This window comes from Delphinus delphis, chromosome 10 (assembly GCF_949987515.2).
Source record: "Delphinus delphis chromosome 10, mDelDel1.2, whole genome shotgun sequence".
Lineage (NCBI taxonomy): Eukaryota > Metazoa > Chordata > Mammalia > Artiodactyla > Delphinidae > Delphinus > Delphinus delphis.
In genome coordinates this window covers 47,282,244-47,301,922 of record NC_082692.2, presented here as the reverse complement: position 1 = coordinate 47,301,922, position 19,679 = coordinate 47,282,244, and the positions used below count along the sequence as shown (strand labels likewise).

Here is a 19,679-nt window from a genome sequence, read left to right as displayed (position 1 = left end):
CGGGCCTCTCACTGTTGTGGCCTCTCCCGTTGTGGAGCACAGGCTCTGGACGCGCAGGCTCAGTGGCCATGGCTCACGGGCCCAGCCACTCCGCGGCATGTGAGATCCTCCCGGACTGGGGCACGAACCCATGTCCTCTGCATCAGCAGACGGACTGTCAACCACTGTGCCATCAGGGAAGCCCCATAGTGTTTTGATTACTGTAGCTTTGTAGTATAGTCTGAGGTCAGCAAGTGTGATACCTCCAGCTTTGTTCTTTTTTTTCAAGATTGCTTTGGCTCTTTGGGGTCTTTTGTGGTTCCATACAAATTTTAGCATTATTTGTTCTAGTTCTGTGAAAAATGTCATTGGTATTTTGATAGTTACTGCATTAAATCTGTAGATTGCCTTGAGTAGAATGAACATTTAAAATTTTTTAATCCTTCCAATCCATGAACATGTGATATCTTTCCATTTATTTATTCAATTCCTTAATCAGTGTCTTATAGTTTTCAGAGTATGGGTCTTTCACCTCCTTGGTTAAGTTTATTTGTAGGTATTTTATTCTTTTTGATGCAATTTTAAGTGATATTATTTGCTTGCTTTCTCTTTATGATAGTTCATTATTAATGTTTAGAAAAGCAACAGATTTCTGTATATTAATCTTGTATCTTGCAACTTCAGTGAATTCATTTATTAGCTCTTATAGTTTTCTGGTGGAGACTTCAGGGTTTTCTATACATGTCATCTGAAAATAGTGACAGTTTTACTTCTTCCCTTCCAATTTGGATTCCTTTTATTTCTTTTTCTTGTCTAATTGCTGTAGCTAGGATATCCAATATTATGTTAAATAGAAATGGTGAGAGTGGGCATATTTGTCTTGAAATAGAAATGGTGAGGGTGGGCATACTTGTCTTGTTTTAGTTTTTCACCATTGTGCATGATGTTAGCTGTGGGTTTGTAACAAATGGCTTTTTTGTTGTGGTATGTTCCCTCTATATCAACTTTTTTGAGAGTTTTTATCATGAATGGGTGTTGAATTTTGTCCAATGCTTTTCTACATCTATTGAGATGAGCATGTGATTTTTACCCTTCTTTTTGTTATTGTGGTGTATCACATTGATTGATTTGTGGATATTGAACCATCATAGCATCCCTGCTATAAATCCCACTGGATCACAGTGAATTATCCTTTTTATATATTGTTGAATTTGGTTTGCTAACATTTTGTTGAGGATTATTGCACCTTTATTAATCAGAGATATTGGGTTGTAATTTTCTTTTTTCTGTAATGTCTGTCTTGTTTTGGTATCAGGATAATCGTAGCCTTGTAGAATGAATTTGGGAGTATTTCCTCCTCTTAAGTTTTTTTGGATACTTTGAGAAGGATAGGTATTAACTCTTCTTTATATGCTTGGTAGAATTTCCCTGAGCTGTTTGGTCTTGGACTTCCGTTTGCTGGGCATTTTGTTGTTGTTCCAAATTTAGTTTCACTACTAGTGATTGGTCTTGTTCAGATTGTCTGTTTCTTCCTGATTCAGTCTTGGCATGTGTATTTTTCTAGAAATTTGTCCATTTCTTCTAGATTGTCCAATTTGTTGGCATATAACCGTTTGTAGTATTCTCTTATGATTTTTTTGTATCGCTATGGTATTGGTTATTTCTCCTCTTTCATTTCTTATTCTGCTTATTTGGGTCCTTGCAATTTTGTTCTTAATAAGCATTGCTAAAGGCTTACCAATTTTGTTTTCCTGTTAAAAAAAAAACTAGCCCTTGGTTTCATAGATTTATTCTATTTTTTTTTTTTGTTTTTCTCAATTTTATTTATTCCCACTCTGATCTTTTTATGATCTCCTTCCTCTGCTGACTTTGGGCTTAGTTTGTTCTTCTTTTTCTAAGGTTAAGATGTTTATTTGAGAGATTTTTCTTGTTTCTCGAGGTAGGCCTGTATCATTATAAACTTCCCTCTGAGAACTTCTTTTGCTTTTTCCCATAGATTTTGGAAAGTTGTGCTTTTATTTTCATTTGTTTCAAGGTATTTTCTGATTTTGTCTTTGAATTCTTCATTGACCCATTAGTTTTTTTCATAGCATGTTGTTTAGTCTCCCCATGTTTGTTTTCCCCCTTTTTTTCCTGTAATTGCTTTCTAGTTTCATGCCATTGTGGTTGGAAAAGATGCTTGATATAATTTGTATCCTCTTAAATTTCTTGAGACTTGTTTTGTAGCCTAGAATGTGACCTATCCTGGAGAAAATATTATGTGCACTTGAAAAGAATGTGTATTTTGCCTTTTTTAGATGCAATGTCCTGTAATGTCTATTAAATCCAACTGGTCTAATGTGTTATTTAAGGCCAGTGTTTCCTTATTGATTTTCTGTTCAGAAAATCTGTCCATTGATGTAAGTGGGGTGTTAAAGTCCCTTAATATTATTGTATTACTGTCAGTTTATCCTTTTATATCCGTTAATACTTGCTTTAGTTATTTAGGTGCTCCGTACTAGATGCGTATATGTTTACGAATGTTCTATCTCTTCTTGTATCAATCCTTTATCGTTATATAATGTGCTTCTTTGTTTTTTATTATAGACTTTGTTTTAAAGTCTATATTGTCAGATATGAGTATTGCTACCACAGTTTTCCTTTTGTTTCACATGGAATATCTTTTTCCATCCCCTCACTTTCAGTCTGTGTGTGTCTTTAGCTATGAAGTGAGTCTCTTGTAGGCAGCATATAGATGGGTCTTTTTTTTTTTCTATCCAATCAGCCACTCTATGTATTTGGTTTGGGGCATTTAGTCCAAGTGATTATTGATAGGTATGTACTTATTGCCATTTTGTTATTTGTTTTCTGGGGGGTTTTTTTGTAGTTCTTCTCTGTTCTTTTCATTTTCTTTTAGTCTCTTACCTTATGCTTTGATGACCCTCATTAGTGTTAAGTTTGTATTCCTCTCTAGTGTTTGTATACCTATTATAGGTTTGATTTGTGGTTACTATGCAGGTCATATATGTTGACCTGTATCTACTTGTTTTAAATTGATAGTCATTTAAATTCAAATACATTCTCTAAAAGCTCTACATTTTTTACTCCCTTCCCCAAGCCTTGTGTTTTTGGTGTCATGTTTTGTTTTGTTTTGTTTGCAGTACGCGGGCCTCTCACTGTTGTGGCCTCTGTTGTGGCCTGTTGTGGCACAGGCTCCGGACATGCAGGCTCAGTGGCCATGGCTCACAGGCCCAGCCACTCCGCGGCATGTGGGATCTTCCTGGACCGGGGCATGAACCCGTGTCCCCTGCATCAGCAGGTGGACTCTCAACCACCGCGCCACCAGGGAAGCCCCAGGTGTCATATTTTAAATCATCGTGGCTATCCTAAATATTTATGTAGTTATAGTTGATTTTACAATTTTTGTGTTTTAATCTTTTAACCTATTAATCTTATTTAATGGTTGACCCACAGCCTTTACCAGAAGGATTTTCCCCTTCCTATAATTTCTTCCTTCTTGTAGTAACCTTTTCTTTTTCACTGAAAGAAGACCCTTTAACACTTCTTGAAAGATTGGTTTGGTAATGATGAACTCCTTTAGTTTTTATTTGTCTGAGAAGCCCTTTATCCCTTCTTCAATTGTGAATGACAGCCTTGCTGGGTAGAGTATCCTAAGTGGTAGGGTTTTTTTTCCCTTTCAGTACTTTGAATATATCATACCACTCCCTTCTGGCCTGCAATGTTTCTGCAGAAAGATCAGCTGAAAGCCTTATGGGAGTTCCCTGTAACTGTTTTGACTCTTTGTTTTTCTCTTGCTGCTTTTAGAATCCTCTCTTTAACTTTTGCCATTTTAATTATGATAGGTCTTGGTGGGAGTCTCATTGTGTTCATCTTGCTTGGGACCCTCTGTGCTTCCTATACCTGAATATCTGTTTCCTTCTTTGGTGTCAGGAAATTTTTGAGTCATGATTTCATCAAATACATTTTGTACCCCTTTCTCTCTCTCTTCTCCTTCTGGGACCCATATTATATGGATGTTAGTATGCATGATGTTGACATAGAGGTCCCTTAAACTAGCCTCATTTTAAAAAAATTTTTTTTTTTTGGTGTTCTGGTTGGGTAATTTCCATTATTCTATCTCCCAGATCACTAATATGCTCTTCTGTATCACCTCATCTGCTGTTAATTCCCTCTACTGTACTTTTCATACCAGTTATTGTATTCTTCAGTTCTTTTTTTTTAATATTTTCTAGTTCTTTATTAAAATTCTCACTGTGTTCTTGTATTCTTTTTTTCCCCAAGTTCAGTTAGCATTTTCATTACTATTGCTTTGAACTCTTTATCAGGTAAATTATTTACCTCTGTTTCATTAAGATTTTCTTTTCAGGGTTTTTTCTTGTTATTTCTTTTGAAATGTATTCTTCTCTGTCTTCTCATTTTGTTTGACTTCCTCTGTCTCTGTAAAATTAGGTGAAACAGTTACCTACTCTGATCTTGAAAGTGTGTCCTTGTGTGGGACTGTCCCTATGAAGTCTGTGTGTGCCCAGTGGCTTTGGTGGGAGAGCTGGGTCTGACATTAGCATAGGCCACATCTTCTCCCAGTGTGCGCTGGCAGCTACCACCTTGGTGGGAGGTAGGGGCAGAGTTGGAGGGGCTAGAGCCAGAGCCAGGTGCAAGCTGGGGCTTCTCCTCTGCTCAGTGGCCATCACCACCCTGTCAAGGGTGCGGTCAGAGCCACAGGGGTTGGAACAGAAGCCCTGAGGAAGTTGGGTTTCTTCCAGGTGTGCTGGCAGTCTCAGCCTTGGTTTGGGATATAGATTCAGGGCCTGAGGGCTTGAGGCTGTACTTCTTTTCTGATTTCACTTTATCCCTGATGTGCTTGCTTGGCTAGAGGCTGGGTTGTGGCTGGAGGGGTTGGTATCACACTACTGAGCTGAGTTTGCTCCCTCCCAAGAGTGCACAGGGACACATGTGCTGGCAATGGCTGCCTACACCCTGGTCAGAGGCAGGGCTTGAATCCAAGCCAGCTCTGTTCCCTCCAAGTGTGCACACTCTCGTAGTTAGTGGCACCCTCTGCTTTAGTGGGAAGCAGTGCTGGAGCAAGAGGGGCTAGAGCAGGAGCCAGGTGAGGGGCGGGCGGGGGGTGTGATGCAGCAGTCCTGACTAGCTGGTCAGAGCCCCTGGCAGTTTTCAATGTGCTGCCTCCACACTTTGACTGGGAGCAAGCAAGTCTGTGTGCTCTTCAACAGCAGAGGCCCAGTTTCTTATAGCCCTTTGGTAAGCCCCACTGGGTTTCAAACCAGGTAAGGGGCTTGTCTTCCAGTGTTGTATGCCAGGGCTGGGCTGTCCAATGTGGGGCCGGAATCCCTCACTCCCCAGGGAGGATCCTTGAGCCTGTGATGTCCCCTCCTCTCCTGTGTCCCTGCTAAGGGTGAAGGTCCCGACCACATCATTCTCCCTTCCTACCGGACTCCGTGTGGATCTTTCTTTACAGCCTTGGTTGCAGAAGAGCTGTTCTGCTCTTCCCCAGGTTGATTTCAGCAAGAGTTGTTGTTTGGATGTGTTCATGAGTGGAGGTGAGCCCAGCATGCTCCTAACCTGCCGCCTTGATCATCACACCTCCCATGGTCCATTTGTTTAATTGCCCACACTCCTCACTGTATTTATATTTAATTTGTTTCCATTATAGGCCTCTTAATAGCATCCATAAAGCATTAAGATTAGAGGAACCTGAAAAAGACCATTTAATTTGTTTTCCTTTCTTGAAGCCAAGACCTAATAAATGCTTATTTGGTTTATTTTTCACCATCTTCATGACAGGTTAAGGGGAAAACATCTTTTAGAAAAGTGATTTATAAATTCTTTTCATTTTGTGCCTATAAAAATTTCTTTACCAAGAAAGACAAAAAACCAAAAGTGTTCCTATGTCAAATGAAGTCCTTCTCTTATAACTTGACATTTGTTTTGGATTTTAGTGGCCATGCAAAGCAGCTGGTCACTACTTACCATTTAATAATTTTTCACATACTGAAAAATTCTTTAAGTCTTTTTTTCTAAATTTATTTCCTATTTATTCATAGTTCTAACAATTTAAATCAGACTTATAGATATTCCACAAAAGAATCTTCTCATTTCAAACCTTCCATGTCTTAGGAAAGTTGCATGAATTAATCTGATAAGGAGGAATCCCAATTTCTTTTTTAAAGTGCAATTTCAGTGTAGCATTTTTGACTCAAATATATATTTTTACTTCAGGACTGATGGAGCAAATTAAAATTCTAAATGCCCCCAAAATATTTTCCAATCTTTCTTCTCTTCCCATTCTCCTTCCCCATGATCACCCTCACTACAAATCCTGGAGTTCCATACACAGTTGGGCTTCAGGCAATTTGGAAAGAATTTGATCAAAAGTAAATTGGTTGTGGTGATAATATAATCAAAATAAAGAAATTACTATGAATAATTATTTTTCATCACTGATTTTTAAAATTTATTGCTAATTTTCAGGAATTTTTACATTGTTTTTGGACATATAAACATTCTAACCTATTTAAAATATTTTCCTTTTATTCCCTGTGTATTTGGTATTTTATTTAATTCATTTTCAGTTATTGTGGTTATTGTACAGTTGAAATGTGACGCTGGTTGGGTTGTTTAGGTAAATATTTGTAAGTGATAGTATAGTAATGTGTTTGTTGATCTAGGAGCCTATCTACAATATATTGTTAATTGAAAAGTTAGATTACCAATTATATATATATAATATATATATAATATATATAATCCATTTAAAACAGAATTATCTAAAAATATTGTCAAATCTGGCAGGCTTTCTATTGTTTCTTTATTACAAAAGCAGTGTATTCTGTTGACCTGAAATAACTAGATTGCCAGATATTTCTCCAATCAAGATGAGTTTATTCTGGATCAGCAGAGAATTGCAGCTTTGGGGTCTACAACCATGGTGAGCTACATGCAAGTCCCAGCACACTGCGGGAAGGAGAACACTTTTACAGAGAGGAAGAGGAATTCAGGAGGGCTGTAGTAAACAGAGTCCATAGCTTTTCATGGACTGAGTCCTTGCTGGGAAAGAAGAGTCTTTCTTCTTGTTGGTCTCAGCTATCTTTGCAGGGCACCAGAGCCACCACTCTGGTCTCTCAACTCTATTTAATTGAGGTTTCTATATATCAGTTTTCATATTTTTCCCTTTTGTTCAAGACCTTTCTCTGAAAGTATCACTGATCAGGAGTCAGGTTTTCTAGTTTCAGCAGCTTTTTTGTCCCTCCAAGTCAGGAAAGACCTTTCCTGGGTGTGGTTTCTCACATCAGAAGGAAAGTACACAGATTGGAAACCTACTGAGGTCACACTCAAGTAACAAGGAATGGTGGGAGGGAGAACTCTCAGGCACTTTTTATCTAAAGCCCATATGTTATCAAGACCAAGGACACTGGAGATCACATGATGGTGTTATGTCATCATCAAACATTTGGTGACAAACTTCCAACAGACCTGGTCCAGCTATCTTGCAAAAGCTGTGTCGTCAGATGTCATCTGCTCCAATTCTGGGAAATCTTTACTTTCAGGTCACCAGGTGATGTGCAGGCTCAGTCAGGGTTTGGTGCTTTCTTTGGGTGTGTCATGAGAATCCAAAGAGAGTCTTCCTTGGAGTTTTGTGGCACAAGGGTTGGTTAACAGTATTTCATGGGGCCTTTTCAGCAAGAGTGAAGAGCATTTATTCTGGAGGTGTCTATTTCAATAGACAAAATCTCCAGGTTGCAATGTGTGATGCTTAAAGTCTTTGTCTCTTGAGAGCACACTGAGAAAAGATTGCTCTACCCAAAACATGGTTGTTTTTTGTTTTTTGGGTTTTTTTTGCGGTACACAGGCCTCTCACTGTTGTGGCCTCTCCCGTTGTGGAGCACAGGATCTGGACGCGCAGGTTCAGTGGCCATGGCTCATGGGGCCAGCCACTCTGAGGCATGTGGGATCTTCCCGGACCGGAGCATGAACCCGTGTCCCCTGCATTGGCAGGCAGACCCTCAACCACTGTACCACCAGGGAAGCCCAACATGGTTTTTTTTTTGGTTTTTGTTTTTGGTTATTTTTAATAGAAGCAATTAGGGCTTTGCAATGTTGGAGCACCTCTCCTTTTATCAGTTGTGGGTCAAAAGAAGCAGGAGCCTAGTGCATTGGGTGTCCTGTGACCACCTCAAAGGGTGAGAGTTTGAGTTCCGAAAGGGTGGATCTGAGATTTAGAACGACCAACATGAATGCTGTTGGCCAAGGTGTATGGAGGGCCTCTAAAAATTTTGCCAGTTGAGTCCTATAATGCCATTATTGCATTCAACTAAACCAGAAGATTGAGGATGGTAATCACAGTGAAAGTGCTATAAGACAAGCCAAAGAGTACAGATGTGCTGAAGCACCTGGCCAGTAAAATGGGTTTCTTGATCCCTATGAAGTTTGAGAGAAGTTCCCCAGGTAGGGATATTCTTTTACAAAAGGACTTTAGCCACAGAGGAGGCGGTAGCCTGTCTGCAAGGGAAGGCTTCAGTTCAGTGTGAAAACATACAGACCAACACTAAAACATATTTACATCCATGAAACAGAGGAAGTTGTATGAAATCCATTTGCCAGAACTTGAATGGTCCATTAGGCAATTTAAAATGTCTGGGAGCAGTATGAACAGTTTCTCTGGGTTGTATTTTAGGTGGGACAAGTGAGGCAGGCACCTTTTGTAGCCTCATTTATGTTTCCCCACCAGTATTGATTCATGAAGGCTGTCATTTTGTCAGTAGGCCAGTGGTTGAATGCATGCACAGTGGTGAGGAGTGAGAATTTTAGAGCCTTAGGTGGGACTGGGTTGTTATTTGGTTCAAACCAGAGGTTTCTCTTTTATCAAACCAAAAATTGTTGAATTTCCAACAATTTCCAATTGTTGTTTTTCCTTTCCTGAGGCCAGTTGTTGGGCTTCTCTAGCCAGTTTTTCTAAACTATCATTTGGGGAAATATCCCTTTGGACCGTGACAGAGGTTTGGCTACTGTTGGTCCCTTTAAGGGCAGCATTCCTTGTGGAAATGTCAGCAAGGTTATTTCCCCTGGTTTCCAGAGAGTCAAGTTTAGAATGCCCTGGAATCTAAGTGGCCGGTAGCAGTATTACATTTAATAATTCCTGAACATAGGGGCCAGTTTAAATTTCATTTCCTCTGGAAGTAAGGAAGACACATTTCTTCCACATTATTTCAAAATCATGAGCTACTCTGAAAGCATATCAGTATAAATATTGGCAGTTTTGTCCTAGGCTAAAGTACAAGCCCATGTAAGAGTACAATTCATCCTGTTGGGTTGAAGTAGCCATAGGTAAAGATGCTGACCCAACAACATTAAAATAAGTTGTAATAGCATCCTCAGCAGAGTATTTGCCATTGTTACCTTTTAAATAAGAACCACCAGTGAACCATGAAAAGTCACCTTTACCCAAGGATTTTCTGTAGGTCATTTCAAGGAGTCAGGAAGTGGTCCATCAGTGTTAAACAGTCATAAGGGAATTAATCAGTGATGGAGGGATGAAAAGTAGCCAGGTTAAGGTTATTACAACGTAAAAGAATTATGTGAGGGACAGGTAACAAAAATACTTCATAGGAGGTGAGGTGGCTTGATGAGAAGTGTTGGGCATGATGAGAATTCCGAAGGGATTCTGCTGCATGAGGTACAAAAATGGTTAAAGGGTATACTATAATTTTCTCAGTAGCCTTCACCAAAAGAGCAGTAGCTATAATGGCTCTAAAGCAAGACGGGTATCCTTGTGCCACAGGGTCCAGTTGCTGACTATAATATACTATGGGTTGATGGTGGTCCCCGTGTTTTTGGGTCAGTACTGCAAGGGCATTACCTTCCTTTTCATATACAAAAGGAAAAGGGGAATCTGATAATTGGGATGCCCAAGAGCAGGTGGGTTCATCAAACTCTCTTTTAAGGCCTTGAAAGCTATGTCATCCGGTTCTTCCCATAAAATTGAGTTCGGGTTGTTATTGTTGAGAGGTTTGGCCGTAAGAGAGAAATTTGGAATCCAGTTTTGGCGATCACCAACTAGCCTGAGAAAACCTCGAAGTTGGTGCTTAGTTTTGGGTTTGGGGAAACTTAGGACAGCATGAAGTCTATCTGGATCTGGGTGTAGCCCCTGTTCTAAGCTGCCCTAAAAGTGGAACCTGGGTTTGGCAAACTGCAATGTTTTTTTGGTGACCTTATGTCCCCTTAAGGCTAAAAGCTGTAACAAGTGAATGCTGTCTTCCTGTGAGGAGGCTTGAGAAGGAAAGCAAAGAAGCAAGTCATCTACATACTGCAACAAAGTAGAAACTCTAGGGAATTTTATATCATTCAGATCAGCCTTCAGGATTTGTGAGAAATAAAAAGGATTCAGCAAAATCCTGAGGTACTACTGCCCAGGTGAATTATTTTCTTCCTAAGTGAAGGCAAAAGGGTATTGGCCACGCCCCCTCGACGTCCTTGCCATACTTCGTGCCGCAGTCTCCGGACCCCAGCCTCCGCTTTCTCTCGCCATGGATCCCAACTGCTCCTGCACCGCGGGTGGATCCTGCACGTGTGCCGGCTCCTGCAAATGCAAAGAGTGCAAATGCACCTCCTGCAAGAAGAGCTGCTGCTCCTGCTGCCCTCCGGGCTGTGCCAAGTGTGCCCAGGGCTGCATCTGCAAAGGGGCCTCGGAAAAGCTGCTGTGCCTGATGTCGCGGAGAGCCTGCCCCGGGTGTAAATAGAGCAACCAGGACAAACCTACATTCCTCTTTTTTTCTTTTTGTCCTATAAAATATAAGAATGATAATAAAAGTGGCTGGCTTTAAAAAAAAAAAAAGGGTATTGGCCAGCTTCATCATCTAGAATACTAAAGAATGTACTGCATAAATCAATTTCAGTAAAGAACTGACTTCCAGTTGGAATGGATGTTAGTAATGTACCAGGATTAGGAGCAACAGGGTACCCAGAGATAACAATGTTGTGTATTGCTCAGAGGTGTTACTGACCAGGGTTCTTGGCCTCCTTAATCCATAGAAATTGATAAAAGGCCAGATGAGAAGTTCAGATAAGCTTTATTGGGACTCATGCTGCAGCAGGAGGGAGCAAAAACAAGTAACAGGGTCCCTTGCTCGCTCCCTAAGCTGGGGGGGGGGGAAGGGGCGAGCTGGTCCCTTAAATGGGGTGAGCCTAGCGGGAGATACATGGGTCGGACTGGAGGGGTGGCTTAGGTGGTCTGCCCCCCCACTTGGTGCTGCTGTGTGCAGGGATCATGCAGAGGACCTGCTTTTGATCGTGACACCTCAGAAGTGGCAGTTGGGTTTTTGGTCTTTTTGTATCTTGTTGTTCATAATTTGTACCAACTGCACATGTAAGCAGTTATTTTTAATCCCTTAGAGTTTCTTTGTATTTTTTTGCTCAAGGAGACTAGGAGACCTTTGCCCAGGTGTAAGCACTACAGCAAAGGGTCCCAGGTCCCAGGTCCCACCCTATTTCAGAGGTCCTGGACAAACCTCCACCCTCAGCCCTTAAGTTTTCTTACCAATAAAACAGCTATATTATAGGGACAACGGATAATGAGGCTTTGAGCCTTGTAATTTTCTATTAGGGGTTTTATGCCTTGAAGTGCTTCTTTATTTATAGGATATTGATTAATTATTGGAAGAAGTTTTGAGGGATCTGGTTTTTGTTTTCTTTTATTTTGTTTTGTTTTGTTTTGTTTTGTTTGCGGTATGCGGGCCTCTCACTGTTGCGGCCCCTCCCGCTGCGGAGCACAGGCTCCAGACGCGCAGGCTCTGCGGCCATGGCTCATGGGCCCAGCCGCTCCGAGCCATGTGGAATCTTCCCGGACCGGGGCACGAACCCGCGTCCCCTGCATCGGCAGGCGGACTCTCAACCACTGCGCCACCAGGGAAGCCCCTGTTGTTGTTGTTTTTTAAACATCTTTATTGGAGTATAATTGCCTTACAGTGTTGTGTTAGTTTCTGCTGTATAACAAATTGAATCTGCTATATGCATACATATATCCGCATATCCCCTCCCTCTTGCATCTCCCTCCCACCCTCCTTATCCCACCCATCTAGGTGGTCGCAAAGCATGGAGCTGATCTCCCTGTGCCATGCAGCTGCTTCCCACTAGCTAGCTATTTTACATTTGGTCGTGTATATATGTCCATTCCACTCTCTCACTTCGTCCAAGCTTACCCTTCCCACTCCCCGTGTCCTCAATTCCATTCTCTATGTCTGCATCTTTATTCCTGTCCTGCACCTAAGTTTATCAGAACCATTTTTTTTTAGATTCCATATATACATGTTAGCATACACTATTTCTTTTTCCCTTTCTGACTTATTTCACTATGTATGACAGACTCTAGGTCCATCCACCTCACTACAAATAACTCAATTTCATTTCTTTTTATGGCTGAGTAATATTCCATTGTATATATGTGCCACATCTTCTTTATCCATTCATCTATTGATGGACACACTTAGGTTGTTTCCATCTCTGGGCTATTGTAAATAGTGCTGAATGAACATTGTGGTACATGACTCTTTTTGAATTATGGTTTTCTCAGTGTATATGCCCAGTAGTAGGATTGCTGGGTCATATGGTTGATCTATTTTCAGTTTTTTAAGGAACCTACATACTGTTCTCCATAGTGGCTGTACCAAATAACGTTCCAACCAACAGTGCAAGAGGGTTCCCTTTTCTCCACAACCTCTCCAGCATTTATTGTTTGTAGATTTTTTGATGATGGCCATTCTGTCTGGTGTAGGTGATACCTCATTGTAGTTTTGATTTGCATTTCTCTAATGATGAGTGATGTTGAAGATCTTTTCATTTGTTTGTTGGCAATCTGTGTATCTTTTTGGAGAACTGTCTATTTAAGTCTTCTGCCCATTTTTGGATTGGGTTTTTTTTTTTTTTTTTTTTTGATATTGAACTGCATGAGCAGCTTGTAAATTTTGGAGATTAATCCTTTGTCAGTTGTTACATTTGCAAATATTTTCTCCCATTCTGAGGGTTGTCTTTTTGTCTTGTTTATTGTTTCCTTTGCTGTGTAAAAGTTTAAGTTTCATTAGGTCCCATTTGTTTATTTTTGGTTTTATTTCCATTTCTTTAGGAGGTGGGTCAAAAAGGATCTTGCTGTGATTTATGTCATACAGTGTTTTGCCTATGTTTTCCTCTAAGAGTTTTATAGTGTCTGTCCTTACATTTAGGTCTTTAATCCATTTTGAGTTTATTTTTGTGTATGGTGTTAGGAAGTGCTCTAATTTCATTCTTTTACATGTAGCTGTCCAGTTTTCCCAGCACCACTTACTGAAGAGGATGTCTTTTCTCCATTGTATACTCTTGCCTCCCTTATCAAAGATAAGGTGACAGTATGTGCGGGGGTTTATCTCTGGGCTTTCTATCCTGTTCCATTGATCTATATTTCTATTTTTGTGCCACTACCATACTGTCTTGATTACTGTAGCTTTGTAGTATAGTCTGAAGTCTGGGAGCCTGATTCCTCCAGCTCTGTTTTCCTTTCTCAAGATTGTTTTGGCTATTCGGGGTCTTTTGTGTTTCCATACAAATTGTGAAATTTTTTGTTCCAGTTCTGAGTAAAATTCCATTGGTAGTTTGATAGGGATTGCATTGAATCTGTAGATTGCTTTGGGTAGTAGAGACATTTTCACAATGTTGATTCTTCTAATCCAAGAACATGGTATATCTCTCCATCTATTTGTATCATCTTTGATTTCTTTCATCAGTGTCTTATAATTTTCTGCATACGGGTCTTTTGTCTCCTTAGGTAGGTTTATTCCTAGATATTTTATTCTTTTTGTTGCAATGGTAAATGGGAGTGTTTTCTTGATTTCACTTTCAGATTTTTCATCATTAGTATATAGGAATGCCAGAGATTTCTGTGCATTGATTTTGTATTCTGCTACTTTACCAAATTCATTGATTAGCTCTAGTAGTTTTCTGGTAGCATCTTTAGGATTCTCTATGTATAGTGTCATGTCATCTGCAAACAGTGACAGCTTTACTTCTTCTTTTCCGATTTGGATTCCTTTTATTTCCTTTTCTTCTCTGATTGCTGTGGCTAAAACTTCCAAAACTATGTTGAATAAGAGTGGTGAGAGTGGGCAACCTTGTCTTGTTCCTGATCTTTGTGGAAATGCTTTCAGTTTTTCACCATTGAGGATGATGTTTGCTGTGGGCTTGTCATATATGGCCTTTATTATGTTGAGGAAAGTTCCCTCTATGCCTACTTTATGCAGGGTTTTTATCATAAATGGGTGTTGAATTTTGTCAAAAGCTTTCTCTGCATCTATTGAGATGATCATATGGTTTTTCTCCTTCAATTTGTTAATATGGTTTATCACATTGATAGATTTGCGTATATTGAAGAATCCTTGCATTCCTGGAGTAAACCCCACTTGATCATGGTGTATGATCCTTTTAATGTGCTGTTGGATTCTGTCTGCTAGCATTTTGTTGAGGATTTTTGCATCTATGTTCATCAGTGATATTGGCCTGTAGTTTTCTTTCTTTGTGACATCCTTGTCTGCTTTTGGTATCAAGGTGATGGTGGCCTCATAGAAGGAATTTGGGAGCGTTCCTCCCTCTGCTATATTTTGGAAGAGTTTGAGAAGGATAGGTATTAGCTCTTCTCTAAATGTTTGATAGAATTCGTCTGTGAAGCCATCTGGTCCTGGGCTTTTGTTTGTTGGAAGATTTTTAATTACAGTTTCAATTTCAGTGCTTGTGATTGGCCTTTCATATTTTCTATTTCTTCCTGATTCAGTCTTGGCAGGTTGTGCACTTCTAAGAATTTGTCCATTTCTTCCAGATTGTCCATTTTATTGGCTTAGAGTTGCTTGTAGTAATATCTCATGATCTTTTTTATTTCTGCAGTGTCAGTTGTTACTTTTCCTTTTTCATTTCTAATTCTATTGATTTGAGTCTTCTCCCTGTTTTTCTTGATGAGTCTGGCTAGTGGTTTATCAATTTTGTTTATCTTGTCAAGAACCAGCTTTTAGTTTTATTGATCTTTGCTATTGTTTCCTTCATTTCTTTTTCATTTGTTTCTGATCTGATTTTTATGATTTCTTTCCTTCTGCTAGCTTTGGGGTTTTTTTGTTCTTCTTTCTCTAATTGCTTGAGGTGCAAGGTTAGGTTGTTTATTTGAGATGTTTCCTGCTTCTTAATGTGGGTTTGTATTGCTATAAACTTCCCCCTTAGAACTGCTTTTGCTGCATCCCATGGGTTTTGGGTTGTTGTGTCTCCATTGTCATTTGTTTCTAGGTATTTTTTATTTCCTCTTTGATTTCTTCAGTGATCACTTCATTGTTAAGTAGTGTATTGTTTAGCCTCCATGTGTTTGTATTTTGTACAGATCTTTTCCTGTAATTGATATCTAGTCTCATGGTGTTGTGGTCAGAAAAGATACTTGATACAATTTCAATTTTCTTAAATTTACCAAGGCTTGATTTGTGACCCAAGATATGATCTATCCTGGAGAATGTTCCATGAGCACTTGAGAAAAATGTGTATTCTGTTGTTCTTGGATGGAATTTCCTATAAATATCAATTAAGTCCATCTTGTCTAATGTATCATTTAAAGCTTGTGTCTCCTTATTTATTTTCATTTTGGATGATCGGTCCTCTGGTGAAAGTGGGGTATTAAAGTCCCCTATTATGAATGTGTTACTGTCGATTTCCCCTTTTATGGTTGTTAGTATTTGCCTTATGTATTGAGGTGCTCCTATGTTGGGTGCATAAATATTTACAATTGTTATATCTTCTTCTTGGATCGATCCCTTGATCATTATGTAGTGTCCTTGTCTCTTTTAATAGTCCTTATTTTAAAGTCTATTTTGTCTGATATGAGAATTGCTACTCCAGCTTTCTTTTGGTTTCCATTTGCATGGAATATCTTTTTCCATCCCCTTACTTTCAGTCTGTATGTGTCCCTAGGTCTGAAGTGGGTCTCTTGTAGACAGCATATATAAGGGTCTTGTTTTTGTATCCATTCAGCCAATCTGTATCTTTTGGTGGGAGCATTTAGTCCATTTACATTTAAGGTAATTATCTATATGTATGTTCCTATTCCCATTTTCTAAATTGTTTTGGGTTCATTATTATAGGTCTTTTCCTTCTCTTGTGTTTCTTGCCTAGAGAAGTTCCTTTAGCATTTGTTGTAGAGCTGGTTTGGTCATGCTGAACTCTCTCAGCTTTTGCTTGTCTGTAAAGGTTTTAATTTCTCCATCAAATCTGAATGAGATCCTTGCTGGGTAGAGTAGTCTTGGTTGCAGGTTTTTCTCCTTCATCACTTTCAGTATGTCCTGCCACTCCCTTCTGGCTTGTAGGGTTTCTGCTGAGAGATCAGCTGTTAACCTTATGGGGATTCCCTTGTGTGTTATTTGTTGTTTTTCCCTTGCTGCTTTTAATATGCTTTCTTTGTATTTAATTTTTGACAGTTTGATTAATATGTGTCTTGGCGTATTTCTCCTTGGATTTATCCTGTATGGGACTCTCTGTGCTTCCTGGACTTGATTAATTATTTCTTTTCCCATATTAGGGAAGTTTTCAACTGTAATCTCTTCAAATATTTTCTCAGTCCCTTTCTTTTTCTCTTCTTCTTCTGGAACCCCTATAATTTGAATGTTGGTGCGTTTAATGTTGTCCCAGAGGTCTCTGAGACTGTCCTCAGTTCTTTTCATTCTTTTTTCTTTATTCTGCTCTGCAGTAGTTATTTCCACTATTTTATCTTCCAGGTCACTTATCCGTTCTTCTGCCTCAGTTATTCTGCTATTGATCCCATCTAGAGTACTTTTAATTTCATCTATTGTGTTGTTCATCATTGCTTGTTTCATCTTTATTTCTTCTAGGTCCTTGTTAACTGTTTCTTGCATTTTGTCCATTCTATTTCCAAGATTTCGGATCATCCTTACTATCATTATTCTGAATTCTTTGTCAGGTAGACTGCCTATTTCCTCTTCATTTGTTAGGTCTGGTGCATTTTTATCTTGCTCCTTTATCTGCTGTGTGTTTTTCTGTCTTCTCATTTTGCTTATCTTACTGTGTTTGGGGTCTCCTTTTTGCAGGCTGCAGGTTCGTAGTTCCCGCTGTTTTTGACGTTTGTCTCCAGTGGCTAAGGTTGGTTCAGTGGGTTGTGTAGGCTTCCTGGTGGAGGGGACTAGTGCCCGTGTTGTGGTGGATGAGGCTGGATCTTGTCTCTCTAGTGGGCAGGTTCACGTCTGGTGGTGTGTTTTGGGTTGTCTGTGGCCTTATTATGATTTTAGGCAGCCTCTCTGCTAATGGGTGGGGTTGTGTTCTTGTTTTGCTAGTTGTTTGGTGTAGGTTGTCCAGCACTGTGGCTTGCTGGTCATTGAGTGAAGCTGGGTGCTGGTGTTAAGATGGAGGTCTCTGGGAGATTTTCGCCGTTTGATATTATACGGAGCTGGGAGGTCTCTTGTTGACCAGTGTCCTGAAGTTGGCTCTCCTACCTCAGAGGCAGAGCCCTGACTCCTGGCTGGAGTACCAAGAGACTTTCATCCACACGGCTCAGAATAAAAGGGAGAAAAAGTAGAGAGAATTAGTAGAAGTATGAGGAAAGAATGAAGGAAAGGAGGGAAGGAAGGAAGAAAGAAAGAAAGAAAAGCAAAGAAGGAAAGAAGACAAGAAGGAAAGAAAGGAGGGAGGGAGGGAGGGAGGAAGGAAGGAGGGAAAGAAGTAAAAAAGACAGAAAGAAGGAAGATACAGTAAAAATAAAATAAGGTATAATGAAGTTATTGAATTAAAAAATACTTATTTAGAAAAAAAAAGGACGGATAGAACCTTAGGACAAATTTTGGAAGCAAAGCTATACAGACAAAATCTTACACAGAAGCATACACATACACCCTCACAAAAAGAGGTAAAGGGGGAAAAATCATAAATCTTGCTCTCAGAGACCACCTCCTCAATTTGGGATGATTCGTTGTCTAAAGGAGGGAAGGAAGGAAGGAAAGAAAGAAAGAGAAAGAACGAAGGTAAAGTATAATAAAGTTATTAAAATTAAAATTAATTATTAAGAAAAAAAATTTTTTTAAAAACCAGGGACAAATAGAACCCTAGGACAAATGGTGGAAGCAAGACTATACAGACAAGATCTCTCACAGAAGCATACACATACACATTCACAAAAAGAGGAAAAGGGAAAAAAATCATAGATCTTGCTCCTAAAGTCCACCTCCTTAATTTGGGTTGATTGGTTGTCTATTCAGGTATTCCACAGATGCAGGGTATATCAAGTTGATTGTGGAGCTTTAATCCGCTGCTTCTGAGGCTGCTGGGAGAGATTTCCCTTTTTCTTCTTTGTTCTCACATCTCACAGGGGCTCAGCTTTGGATTTGGCCCTGCCTCTGCATGTAGGTCGCTGGAGGGCGTCTGTTTTTTGCTCAGACAGGACGGGGTTAAAGGAGCCGCTGATTCGGGGGCTCTGGCGCACTCAGGCGGGGGGGGGGGGGAGGGAGGGGCACTGCGTGCGGGGCGGGCCTGCGGCGGCAGAGGCCGGAGTGACTTTGTACCAGCCTGAGGCCCGCCGTGCGTTCTCCCGGGGAAGTTGTCCCTGGATCCCGGGAACCTGGCAGTGGCGGGCTGCACAGGCTCCGCGGAAGAGGGGTGCGGAGAGTGACCTGTGCTCGCACACAGGCCCCTTGGTGGTGGCAGCAGCAGCCTTAGCATCTCCCGCCCGTCTCTGGGGTCCGTGCTTTTAGCCGCGGCTCGCGCCCGTCTCTGGGGTCCGCGCTTTTAGCCGCGGCTTGCGCCCGTCTCTGTAGTTCCTTTAAGCAGCGCTCTTAAACCCCTCTCCTCGCGCACCAGGAAACAAAGAGGGAAGAAAAAGTCTCTTGCCTCTTCGGCAGGTGCAGACTTTTTCCCGGACTCCCTCCTGGCTAGCCGTGGTGCACTAACCCCTTCAGGCTATGTTCAAGCCGCCAACCACAGTCCTCTCCCTGCGCTCCGTCCGAAACCGAAACCGGAGCCTCAGCTCGCAGCCCCGCCCACCCCGGCGGGTGAGCAGACAAGCTTCTCGGGCTGGTGAGTGCCGGTCGGCACCGATCCTCTGTGCGGAAATCTCCCCGCCTTGCCCTCCGCACCCCGTTGCTGTGCACTTCTCCGCAGCCCCGAAGCTCCCCTCTCCGCCTCCCGCAGTCTCCGCCCACGAAGGGGCTTCCTAGTGTGTGGAAACTTTTCCTCCTTCACAGCTCCCTCCCACTGGTGCAGGTGCCGTCCCTATTCTTTTGTCTCTGTTTTTTCTTTCTTTCTTTTGCCCTACCCGGGTACGTGGGGAGTTTCTTGCGTTTTGGGAAGTCTGAGGTCTTCTGCCAGCCTTCAGTAGGTGTTCTGTAGGAGTTGTTCCACGTGTAGATGTATTTCTGGTGTATCTGTGGGGAGGAAGGTGATCTCCGCGTCTTACTCTTCTGCCATCTTCAAGGTTCCCCCCCATTTATTTAGTCTTGAAGGTTTTTACCTTACTCCTTCATCTGTAACAAATTTATTTTTCATTTCTTTTTTTTTCTTTTTTTTTGGATGGGTGGTGCTGTATTCCTGTCTTACTGGTTGTTTGGCCTGAGGCATCCAGCAGTGGAGTTTGCAGACAGTTTGATAGAGCTGGGTCTTGGTGCTGAGATGAGGACCTCCAGGAGGCCTCACTCTGA

The 19,679-nt window shown here is 40.9% G+C and overlaps 1 protein-coding gene and 1 pseudogene across 1 annotated transcript in view; both read left to right on the top strand.

The window, feature by feature from the left end:
- The window catches only part of NEK10 (NIMA related kinase 10), a 312,540-nt gene that overhangs the window by 123,172 nt on the left and 169,689 nt on the right, over positions 1-19,679 (top strand). The gene's annotated exons all lie outside the window — the stretch shown is intronic.
- LOC132431600 (metallothionein-1E pseudogene) lies at positions 10,430-10,805 on the top strand (annotated as a pseudogene).